The sequence below is a fragment of the Zingiber officinale genome, chromosome 9A (assembly GCF_018446385.1).
Source record: "Zingiber officinale cultivar Zhangliang chromosome 9A, Zo_v1.1, whole genome shotgun sequence".
In the NCBI taxonomy this organism is placed as follows: Eukaryota; Viridiplantae; Streptophyta; class Magnoliopsida; order Zingiberales; family Zingiberaceae; genus Zingiber; species Zingiber officinale.
The window spans coordinates 6,771,217-6,783,703 of NC_056002.1; positions in this window are offsets into that span (position 1 = coordinate 6,771,217).

Here is a 12,487-nt window from a genome sequence, read left to right on the forward strand (position 1 = left end):
AGCTCGTCGTTCAGCAGTAACTTTGATAACCTTTTCCTTTGATTCAATCCTGCAATTGAAATGCGCAGAAACATAGGAGACAACATTAATTACATCAGCGCACCTTTCAGCCAACTCGGTACAGCTGGAGATGGTTCGCGCTCCAAGGACGTTCGAGCCGTCGCCCGTCCTCGTCCTCCAGGTAATAAGCGTCCGAGTGGAGTTTTTCCACGACTTTGAAAAGTCCGGCCCAAGGAGCCCCTATCTTGGTGACGTCGCTGACTGGTTTTACCTTCTTCCATACGAGGTCGCCTACCTGAAAGGATCTGGGTATCACCCGTCGATTGTAGTTCTAACACATCCTTTGTTTGTAGGACGTTAGCCGAACGGCAGCCCTGACGCATGCCTCGTCCACCAATTCCAGCTCTAGCTGTCTCCGCTCGACATTATCCTCATTGTATTATTGCACCCGATCGGACTCTATCCCGATTTCGACTGGGATGACTGCTTCTCCTCCATATACCAAGTGGAACGAGGTTACTCCCGTTCCCTCTTTGGGGTCGTGTGGATCACCCATAGAACGCCAGGGAGCTCATCCACCCATCTACCTCCGACATGGTCGAGCCAAACTCGAAGAATCCGTAAGATCTCCCGATTAGCGATTTCAGCTTGTCCATTGCTTTGGGGGTATGCTACGAAGGTGAAGGTCTGTTGGATGTCGTACCCTTCTCACCATGCTTTGAGTTGCTGGCCGACAAACTGCCTCCCATTATTCGAGATCAGCCAACGCGGGATTCTGAACTGACAGATGATGTGCTGCCAGATGAATTTCTTGACCATATGCTCAGTTATCCTTGCCAGTGGCTCAGCCTCGACCCACTTGGAGAAGTAGTCAACTGTCACAAGCAGGAATTTTCGCTGTCCGATCACCAGTGGGAACGATTCTACGATGTACATGCCCCACTAGTCGAGCGGGCAGGACACTGTGGACGCCTTCATCTTCTCCCTAGGCCGGTGAGAGTTGTGGTACCTTTGTCAAGATAGACATGTTGCCGTTGTCCGAGCGGCATCTTCCTGGAGGGTCGGCCAAAAGTATCCCGCCAACAGGATCTTCCTTGCCAGTGAGCGGCCACCCGGATGCCCTCCGCAAGACCCTTGGTGCACTTCTTGCAGTATGTTGTTGTTGTCCTCCGACCCGACACACTTAAGCAACAGTCGGGAGAAAGTTTTTTGTATAGCTGATCTCCGATCAGCGTGAACCGATTTGCCCTTCTTCTCAGCAGGCGGGCCTCTTCCCGATCGGGAGGCCCACTCCAGATCGCAGAAACTCTATCAGCGAGGTCCTCCAGTCGCTCGAAATGGTGAGTCCCACAATTCGGTCGATGTGTGCCACCAGGGAGACCTGCTCGATCGGCTGCTGGACGACGATCGGTGATATGGAGTTGGTAAGCTTTGCCAGATCGTCCGTCGCTTGGTTTTTCGCTCAGGGTATCTTCTATATAACCACCTCTCGGAAGTCGGCCCTCGGCTTTTCGAAGGCCTTTACGTAAAGTCTGAGCCTTCCGTTGCTGATCTCGAACGCTCCAGTAAGTTGTTGTGCGATTAGTTGGGAGTATGAGTTAATCAAAACCTTGATAGCTCTGACGTGCTGAGCAGCCTGCAAGCCGGCTATGAGCGCCTCGTACTCGGCTTCGTTGTTGGTTGCCCGGTACTCAAGCCGAAGGGACAAATGCATTCATTCTTCTTGTGGGGAGATTAGCAGCTCCCCAAATCCACTTCCTTGCCAAGTGGATGATTCGTCCACGTATATCCTCCAAGTAGCCTCTGGTTCGGGAGTCTGCACCTCAATGATGAAGTCTGCCAAGGATTGCGCCTTAATGGATGTTCGGGGCAGATACTGGATGCCGAATTCACTGAGCTCCGTTGTCCACTAGATCAGCCGCCCTAATGCTTCTGGATTGAGGAGGACTCTCCCCAGAGGGCTGTTGGGCATTAGTATGATCGTGTACGCGAGGAAGTACGGGCGGAGCCTCCTAGCGGCGAGCACTAATGCAAAAGCAAGTTTCTTGAGACCAGTGTAGCGGGATTCGACATCTTTTAAAATATGACTCAAGAAATACACCAGTTGTTCTTCGTCGTTCGGCCTTACAAGGGCCGAGCCGACCGCGTGCTCAGTCGAAGACAAATAGAGCCTAAGGGGCTTTCCGATGACAAGCTTGACCAGTACAGGTAGTGAATTGAGATAGGCCTTGAGTTCCTCGAATGCCCAATCGCACTCCTCGTCCCACTGGAACTTGGTGGCTTGGCGCAAGATCTTGAAGAAAGGTAGACTCCGGTCGAACGTCTTGGAGATGAATCGAGATAAGACCGTTATCTGAACGGTGAGGCACTGAACTTCTTTCAGATTCCTCGGAGGTGACATATCTTGTAGTGCTCTTACTTTGCTAGGGTTCACCTCGATACCCCGCTCGGTAACGTTATAGCCAAGAAATTTCTCGTTCTTCGCACTGAATAGACACTTGCCCGGGTTCAGCTTGATCCCGTACTCCTGAAGTGTTCGGCAGGTTTCTTTGATATCTGCGCAGAGATCAGCAACTTGAAGGGATTTAACAAGTATGTCATCGACGTATCCTCCATGTTCCGTCTGATCTGTTTCCGGAACACTTTGTTCATGAGTTATTGGTACGTGGCCTCGAAGTTTTTCAAGCCGAACGACATTACGTTATAGCAATAAGTGTTGTCCGCCGTGATGAAGCTCACATTCTCTTGATTGTCCCGGGCAAGCGGTACCTGGTGGTATCCATGGTATGCATCCAACATGCATATCAGCTCGCACCCAGCGGTCGAGTCCACCATCCGATCAATTCTGGGTAGAGGATAGAAGTCCTTTGGGCACGCTTTGTTCAGGTCCTGAAAGTCGATGCAGACCCTCCACTTATTGTTCGGCTTGGAGATGAGTACTACGTTCGCTAGCCAGCTCAGGAACTAGACCTCCCGTATATGACCGACTTCTAGCAGCTTCTCGACCTCCGCCCGGATAATCTGATTCTGCTCGGAGCTGAAGTCTCTCTTTCTTTGCTTTACTGGCCGGGCATCTGATCAGGACATGAAGCTCATGCTATGCGGCGTTAGGGGCGATGCCGGGCAGCTCGTGCGTTGACCATTCGAAGACATCATGATTCTGCTGGAGGAAGCTGATCAACCCGGCTTTCTGCTCGGCTCCCATATCAGATGCTATGAAAGTCGTTGCCTCCGGTCGGCAAGGATATATCTGTACTTCCTCTTTTCCTTAATAAACTAAGGTAGGAGGCTTCACGGCTATGGCGTTTACCTCGATTCGAGGGGCCTTCCGGGCGGACCTAGCCTTCGTCTTAATACCCGGTTGGGTACTTATGCCTGAACGATCCTTAATTGCTAGGTGCTTACTTAGAACTTATGAGATCGAGTGCCCTTGTACTTGTTCAACTAGATATTCTCGCCTGATATTATATACTCGTCCGGTATTTCACACTCGTCCGATATTCTGCTACCGATCGTACATTCTGGTTCAATATAACTTTTCTCCAGCCTGCTATCTATATGTTAAGAGTTATATAACACTACATGTCTTCATACTCGACCGGTAATATACTACCTTTCGGGATTTTACTTCTGAGTGAATATATGCTTTCTTGTTTATGCCTTTGTGACTGGCCATCTATTTAAATCCTCCCGGTCTTAAACTATCAGTTGTTCCCACATACTCTTGCCCTACTGACTTCACTTATACTAGTTATCTGCTAAGGGCCCCGGTCATTCTTACACAACCGTCCAAGTTTTGCCTACCGACCGAATGTAACTTTTCTTGTTTTTTTTAACTCTTTCTTGACCAATGAGATAAGAGTAACATGAAGTCACATGTCTATATATCCGACCAGTCTATTAAGCGTGTCCGGTCTACCTCTACCGAGCGAGTATGAACCTTCTTTCGACCAACTATACTCTCAAAGTAATACAAGGCCAAAGGCCCTCATTACCGACCGGTCCTTTAAGACTGTCCGGTCAACCATTATCGAGCGATCCCTTATGCTCGACTGAACTTTATCAATCAAATAACTATGATTCTTCCCTTATCCTTCTCATTCCTTTCCCTCCCTATAGAGAATCCTTTTATCACAATCCGTATCACTAGCCTCCCCTTGAAGTATAGTCGAAGGAGGTGTACACGACTGACTATACTCACATATTATTTTTTTCCCCTCTTCTCATGGTGAACCCATTTATCATCACCCGTATCCGTATCACTAGCCTCCCCTTCAAGTATAGTCGAAGGAGGTGTACACGACTGACTATACTCACATATTATTTTTTCCCCTCTCCTCATGGTGAACCCACTTATCATCACCCGTATCACTAGCCTCTCCTTCAAATATAGTCGAAGGAGGTGTACACGACTGACTATACTCACATATTATTTTTTCCCCCCTTCTCATGATGAACCCATTTATCATCACCCGTATCACTATCATTGTCTAATTGTTAATGGGCAATAAAAAGATAAAAATCATAGATAGAAAATGAAACCCTAAGGAATATTTGGTTAACCCAATTAAAAATAATTTCTATTGGGTTCCAAAGTCAATTATCAAGAGTTTGAGAATTTTTGGATAGTCAACCATAGAAGACTTAATTCAAATTCTCTATGAATGATTAACTTAAGACCTAAGGGGGAAAATTAGACTATGACCTTTATTACATCTCACAACAAACTTAAACATGACTTACTTTATGATTCTAGACATGGATGTGAGAGGATAGAATAATACATTTAATTCACTAATGCTTATGACATTTTGATGAGTTATGAAATGTATTAAAATAATGATCATTGACCAACTATGGGGAAAATAAATGTTTAATTAATAGACATCTTGCTCATAAATTATAATTGGACATTTTAAATATTTTGAAAATAATATTATGATTTGTAAACTAAGATTTTATCTTTTTAAAACATAAGAATTTAAAACATGATTTTAAAGTTGATACAAAATTGAATGGTTTCAAAAGTTTTTACATTTTTGTTAAAATATCAAAATATAATTAATTTTCATGAAAATATATTTTTCCTCGCTAGAAGACATTAAAAGAATTATGTTTTCAAAATTTCATAACTTTCAAAATTTTCTAAAGTTGGCTGCCAAAATTAGTTTTCGGATTGGACTTATGTCAGTTGACTGCATCAGAGGGCAGTCGACTTGTAGCTGTTTTTTCAATATTTTGTTTGTATTTTTAGAATTTGACTTTGGTTCAAATTAAGTCAAAATTGATATCATAGTATGGATGGTTATTGGGTGCAATCTTTTTGATGATGTCAAAGGGGGAGAATTGATCAAGTTTAAAATTAAAAACTTTTATTTCTCCATATTTTTGTAAGAAACTTGAAAATTAAGTGATAGACATACGTTAAGGGCGAGCTTGGAATTTATGCTTCCTGTTTACACTATGCTTGTAATTTTCATGTTGTTATTTAAGCTTAACTTAAACATATTATCACACATAAAGAAAGAAAGAGATTGTAAGTGCAATCGATCTAAGTTTGATTAGGTACAATTATGATTTCAATGTGTTATGTCAAAAAGTTTAAGTTAGGTTTCACATTGGTTTGATATGTGTGTTTGAGTCGTGCAGGACTTGGTGAACCACGCATGAAAAACTTGGTGTGACCAAGTTTGGTAAGTGCATCCTATGGTTCGGGTCCTTGAGATCGGTGAAGGATGGCGCATCCGAGGGACCACCGGACAATGAGCAAAGGAGTGGACCGAGGGAAGCATACTTCAAAGCAACATGAAGGATGATACGGAAAGGGGTCACGGGCTCAAGTGCATCTGAGGGATGAAGGCTGAGGAAGAAGGCTTTAAGGACAACTCTAGAGAGGATGAGTGTGAGTGATTGTAATGGGGTAGTCGACTGATGTATAGATTAGTCGATTGGTCCAAGATCACGAAGGCACATAATATTTCCTCGTCCAACGGTTATGAAGATCAATCAATTGATGGAGGTGTCAGTCGACTGATATAGAGTCGTTGAACAAAATCACATATTCTATGGAGTGTTGTTGGTTGTGTCCAATGGTAACATAGTCAATTTATGATAATGCCAATCGACTGATGCAGGAAATGAGTTGACACAGAATCAACTCTTTCATCTCTATTTAAAGGAAGTTTGGGACATGAAGGAGGTTATTGATTCTTATTGAATAATCCTATGTGTTTGCCCTCAAACTTCCAAGCCTACACTCTTCTTCCTAATCTTATTCTCCATCTTATAAACAAAAAGTATCTTATGGGAAGTTTGCTCTACCGAGAAGGAGTACTCAAAGCCAGAGATTGTCTGTGACTAATCCATCGACAGATAGGGTTCATCCACCTCAAGGACAAGCCGTGGAGTAGGAGCAAGCAATCTTGTTAGAGTTTGCATTCTCTTTTTTACTTTATTTTCATTATTATTCCACTATGCACTAACGAATTATCGGAAGAAGGTAAATTTGACATGATTGTCTATTCAACTCCCATTCTAGTCAGGTCACGATCTTCAACAAGTCCATCATGAGCTTTCATTATTATTCACGAGCTTCTCGTCTCTCGGAAGTGCCGCTCACTTCCTTATCGTTTGTTGGTGTACTCTTTCGCAACACCTCGTTCCTCGGATGTACCAAGCCCATTGACTCTATTTTCATGTCATCCTTTTCGATAACTGCATCTTCTGCTCGACTTCTTGTATTCCTAAGTTCCTGCACACTTAAACACAAGGATTAAACACACAGGACCTAACTTAACTCGGTTGACTACATCAAAACTTATCTGGGGTACTTACAGCTCGAACTCCCTCTCCCGTCCCCTCTTATCTAGATCATAGAGTGTTGGTTGCTACTCGGAAAACCTAATGGTTCCACTGTACAAAAATTTTGTACAAAGGTCTGAATCTTTTCCTAGCTACCATGTGTTCTTTTAAATTAAACTTGGATCGCCTGCGGAACTTAACACGTTTGATCCAAAGTTTAATCTATTTGTTCTTTTAGGTTTAGACTTGGATCTCCTGCGGAACTTAACACGTTCAATCTAAATCACCTAGGTTATTAATTCATTAAATATTAATTTCCAAAATTGACTTCCAAGACTGCATGGCGAGGTACATGGCCTTCTTGGATACGGGAACAACCACCACCGCCTAGACAAAGCCTTTTAAGGAAAGCTAATATTTAATTTCCTTAAATAAATTTAGGTCAACCGAAAAGAATAATCAAATCACAAGGAAAAGAAAAACAAAGAACACAACATCGAAAACAAATTCGAAATACTAGAATCGCATGCCTCTTGTATTTGGTATTTTTAACATGAAGATAAAACTAGTATGATGCGGAAATAAAATACTAGTATACCTTTTCTTTTGAAAGCAAAAACCTCTAGGTCTTCTACCGTTCTTCTAACCTCGGACGTTGTGTGGACAACGATCTTCCGAGATGAGAAACCACCAAAACACCTTCTTCTCCTCCTTGCAAGGTTCGGCCAAATCAAGTGCACCTCCAAGGAAGAAGAGAAACCACCACCAATGCTCCAAGGGATGAAAGCTTTCTCTCCTTGTTCTCCAAGCTAGAAACCGGCCACCACTTGATCTCCAAGAGGGAAGAAGGTTTCGGCCACAAAGGATGGAAAGAAGAGAAAGGGAAGTGGCCGGCCACACCAAGGAAGAAAAGAGGGAGAAACTAATAGAGGTTGTTCACCTTCAAGACTCCCAAAACCCCCTCTTTTATAATCCTTAGCTTTGGCAAATAAGGAAATTTAATTATAATAAAATTTCCTTAACTTTCCTTGACATGAATTAATTAAGAAAAAATAAACAAAATTTCCTAAACCTTCATGTCATGGCCGACCACATCATTAAGAGCAAACAAGACAATTTCAATCAACAATTAAAATTCCTTATTTATCTTTGGAAATTTTAAAAAATAAAATTTCCCTTTAAAATCCCTTCAGTCAACTTATGGTAATACCAATCGACTGATGCAGGAAATGAGTTGACACAGAATCAACTCTTTCATCTCTATTTAAAGGAAGCTTGGGACATGAAGGAGGTTATTGATTCTTATTGAATACTCCTATGTGTTTGCCCTCAAACTTCCAAGCCTACACTCTTCTTCCTAATCTTATTCTACATCTTATAAACAAAAAGTATCTTATGGGAAGTTTGCTCTACCGAGAAGGAGTACTCAAAGCCAGAGATTATCTGTGACTAATCCATCGACAGATAGGGTTCATCCACCTCAAGGACAAGCCGTGGAGTAGGAGCAAGTAATCTTGTTAGAGTTTGCATTCTCTTTTTACTTTATTTTCATTATTATTCCATTATGCACTAACGAATTATAGGAAGAAGGTAAATTTGACATGATTGTCTATTCAACTCCCATTCTAGTCAGGTCACGATCTTCAACAAGTCCATCATGAGCTTTCATTATTATTCACGAGCTTCTCGTCTCTCGGAAGTGCCGCTCGCTTCCTTATCGTTTGTCGGTGTACTCTTTCGCAACACCTCGTTCCTCGGATGCAGCAAGCCCATTGACTCTATTTTCATGTCATCCTTTTCGATAACTGCATCTTCTGCTTGACTTCTTGTATTCCTAAGTTCCTGCACACTTAAACACAAGTATTAAATACACAGAACCTAACTTAACTCGGTTGACCACATCAAAACTTACTTGGGGTACTTACAGCTCGAACTCCCTCTCCCGTCCCCACTTATCTAGATCGTAGAGCCCCTCCTTCGCCCTTGTTAATCAAGAGTTCACGAATCAAAGAGGGAAAATTATGGTACAGACGATGGAAATAGTCCTAACTTCTACTCCCTAATCAGATTGAAGGTCCCCCCAGGTGACTCAATATTATGTCTACCATCAATCAAGTACTTATTCCATTGGGGATTGCCAGCAGTATGCGAGAGAATTGAAACGAATAGCTAAACAACGGAACATAAGTCAGAGTGGGCCTAGCAAAAGAAAATCTCCTTAACCCCTACAAACATCGTCACCATCATGATATTGATATTGACCAACCCACAAGTTGGTGATCCCGTTCTCTCTCAAAAGACCCATGAGGTTCTTCTCCGTCTCGTCAGAAGGTTGAATAAAAAGATACAAGCAAGAACAAGATTGATGCTTGAAGGACTATAAACATAATTACTAGTAGACCTAGGGATGGGGATCCCACTCAAGCTCGAAGGGCTCACGGTAGAAGATTGGAAAGTTACGCCATTAGTACCAGTCAGGGAAGAGGACAAGGTCCTTCTATAAATTTCGGACTCGAAAATTTGACAGGAGTTGAGGCTCCCATGATGAGGCTTTTGTAATTGAGATTTTTATCACCAATTATAAAGTGAAGTGAGAATTTATTGATACCTACTATTCTGTCAACAACATCTTTAAAATAGCTTTCGACCATATGCTGCTGGACCAGGAGGAGTTTCGTCATATACATACTCCCCTGTATGGTTTCGCTCGATAGTCTTCAAGGCGAAATATTTATGGTCGCCGCTCCAATCCTGGGGTTTAACATCACCGCTCGACGGTCTTCAGCGCGGGGTTTTTATAGTCGTCGGTCCAACTTTGGGGTTTAACGTCAACGCTCGATGATCTTCAACGCGGAGTATTTATGGTCGCCTCTCCGACCTTGTGGTTTAGCGTCGCCGCTCGACAATCTTCAGTGTGGGGTTTTTATAATCACCACTTCGACTTTGGTGTTTAACGTCGTCACTCGACGGTCTTCAACGCGGAGTATTTATGGTCGTCGTTCCGACCCTAGGGTTTAACATCGTCGTTCGAAGGTCTTCAGCGCGGGGTTTTAATAGTCGTCGCTCTGACTCTGGGGTTTAACATCCCCGTTCGACGATCTTCAACGCGGAGTATTTATGGTCGCCGCTTCGACCCAGGGGTTTAACGTCGCCGCTCGACGGTCTTCAGCGCGGGATTTTTATAGTCGTCGCTCCGACTCTGGGGTTTAGCGTCGCCGCTCGACGGTCTTCAACGCGGAGTATTTATGGTCGCCGCTCCGACCCTGGGGTTTAACGCCGCCACTCGATGGTCTTCAACGCGGAGTATTTATGGTCGCCGCTTCGACCCTGGGATTTAACATCGCCGCTTGACGATTTTCAATGCGGAGTATTTATGGTCGCCGCTCCGACCCTGGAGTTTAACATCGCCGCTCGACGGTCTTCAACACAAGGCTTTTATATATTTATAGTCGCCGCTCTGACTTTGAGATTTAACGTCGCCGCTCGATGGTCTTCGAATACAAGCTCGCCGTTTAGCGGTAACTTTGATAACCTTTTCCTTTGATTCAATCCTGCAATCGAAATGCGCAGAAACATAGGAGACAACATTAATTACATCAGCGCACCTTTCAGCCAACTCGGTACGGCTGGAGATGGTTCACGCTCCAAGGACGTTCGAGCCGTCGTCCATCCTCGTCCTCCAGGTAATAAGCGTCCGAGTGGAGTTTTTCCACGACTTTGAAAAGTCCGGCCCAAGGAGCCCCCATCTTGGTGACGTCGCTGACTGGCTTTACCTTCTTCCATACGAGGTCGCCTACCTGAAAGGATCTGGGTATCACCCGTCGATTGTAGTTCTGACACATCCTTTGTATGTAGGACATTAGCCGAACGACAACCCTGGCGCATGCCTCGTCCACCAAGTCCAGCTCTAGTTGTCTCCGCTCGACATTATCCTCATCGTATTGTTGCACCCGATCAGACTCTATCCCGATTTCGACTGGGACGATTGCTTCTCCTCCATATACCAAGTGGAACGAGATTACTCTCGTTCCCTCCTTTGGGGTCATGCGGATCGCCCATAGAACACCAGGGAGCTCATCCTCCCAGCTACCTCCGACATGATCGAGCCAAACTCGAAGAATCCGTAAGATCTCCCGATTAGCGACTTCAGCTTGTCCATTGCTTTGGGGGTATGCTACGGAGGTGAAGGTCTGTTGGATGTCGTACCCTTCACACCATGCTTTGAGCTGCTGGCCGACGAACTGCCTCCCATTATCCGAGATGAGCCGACGTGGGGTTCTGAACTGACAGATGATGTGCTGCCAGATGAATTTCTTGACCATATGCTCAGTTATCCTTGCCAGTGGCTCAGCCTCGACCCACTTGGAGAAGTAGTCAACTGTCACAAGCAGGAATTTTCGCTGTCCGATCACCATTGGGAACGATTCTACGATGTCCATGCCCCACTAGTCGAGCGGGCAGGACACTGTGGACGCCTTCATCTTCTCCGTAGGCCGGTGAGAGTTGTGGTACCTTTGTCAAGATAGACATGTTGCCGTTGTCCGAGCGGCATCTTCCTGGAGGGTCGGCCAAAAGTATCCCGCCAACAGGATCTTCCTTGCCAGTGAGAGGCCACCCGGATGCCCTCCGCAAGACCCTTGGTGCACTTCTTGTAGTATGTAGTTGTTGTCCTCCGACCCGACACACTTAAGCAGCAGTCGGGAGAAAGCTTTCTTGTATAGCTGATCTCCGATCAGCTTGAACCGATTTGCCCTTCTTCTCAGCAGGCGGGCCTCTTCCCGATCGGGAGTCGCCACTCCAGATCGCAGAAACTCTATCAGCGAGGTCCTCCAGTAGCTCGGAAAGGTGAGTCCCTCCATTCGGTCGATGTGTGCCACCAGGGAGACCTACTCGATCGGCTACTGGATGACGATCAACGATATGGAGCTGATAAGCTTTTCCAGCTCGTCCGTCGCTTGGTTTTCCGCTCAGGGTATCTTCTGTATAACCACCTCTCGGAAGTTGGCCCTCGGCTTTTCGAAGGCCTTTACGTAAAGTCTGAGCCTTGCGTTGCTGATCTCGAACGCTCCAGTAAGTTGTTGTGCGACCAGTTGGGAGTCTGAGTGAATTAAAACCTTGGTAGCTCCGACGTGCTGAGCGGCCTGCAGGCCGGCTATGAGCGCCTCGTACTTGGATTCGTTGTTGGTTGCCCGGTACTCTAGCCGAAGGGACAAATGCATTCATTCTTCTTGTGGGGAGATTAGCAGCACCCCAACTCCACTTCCTTGCCAAGTGGATGATTCGTCCACGTATATCCTCCAAGTGGCCTCTGGTTCGGGAGTCTGCACCTCAATGATGAAGTCTGCCAAGGAGTGCTCCTTAATGGTTGTTTGGGGCTGATACTGGATGCTGAATTCACTGAGCTCCATTGTCCACTTGATCAGCCGCCCTAATACTTCTGGATTGAGGACTCTCCCCAGAGGGATGTTGGTCATTACTATGATCGTGTGCGCGAGGAAGTACGGGCGGAGCCTCCTAGCGGCGAGCACCAGTGCAAAAGCAAGTTTTTCGAGACCAGTGTAGCGGGATTCGACATCTTTTAAAATATGAATCAAGAAATACACTGGTTGTTCTTCGCCGTTCGGCCTTACAAGGGTCGAGCCGACCGCGTGCTCAGTCGAAGACAAATAGATACTAAGGGGCTCTC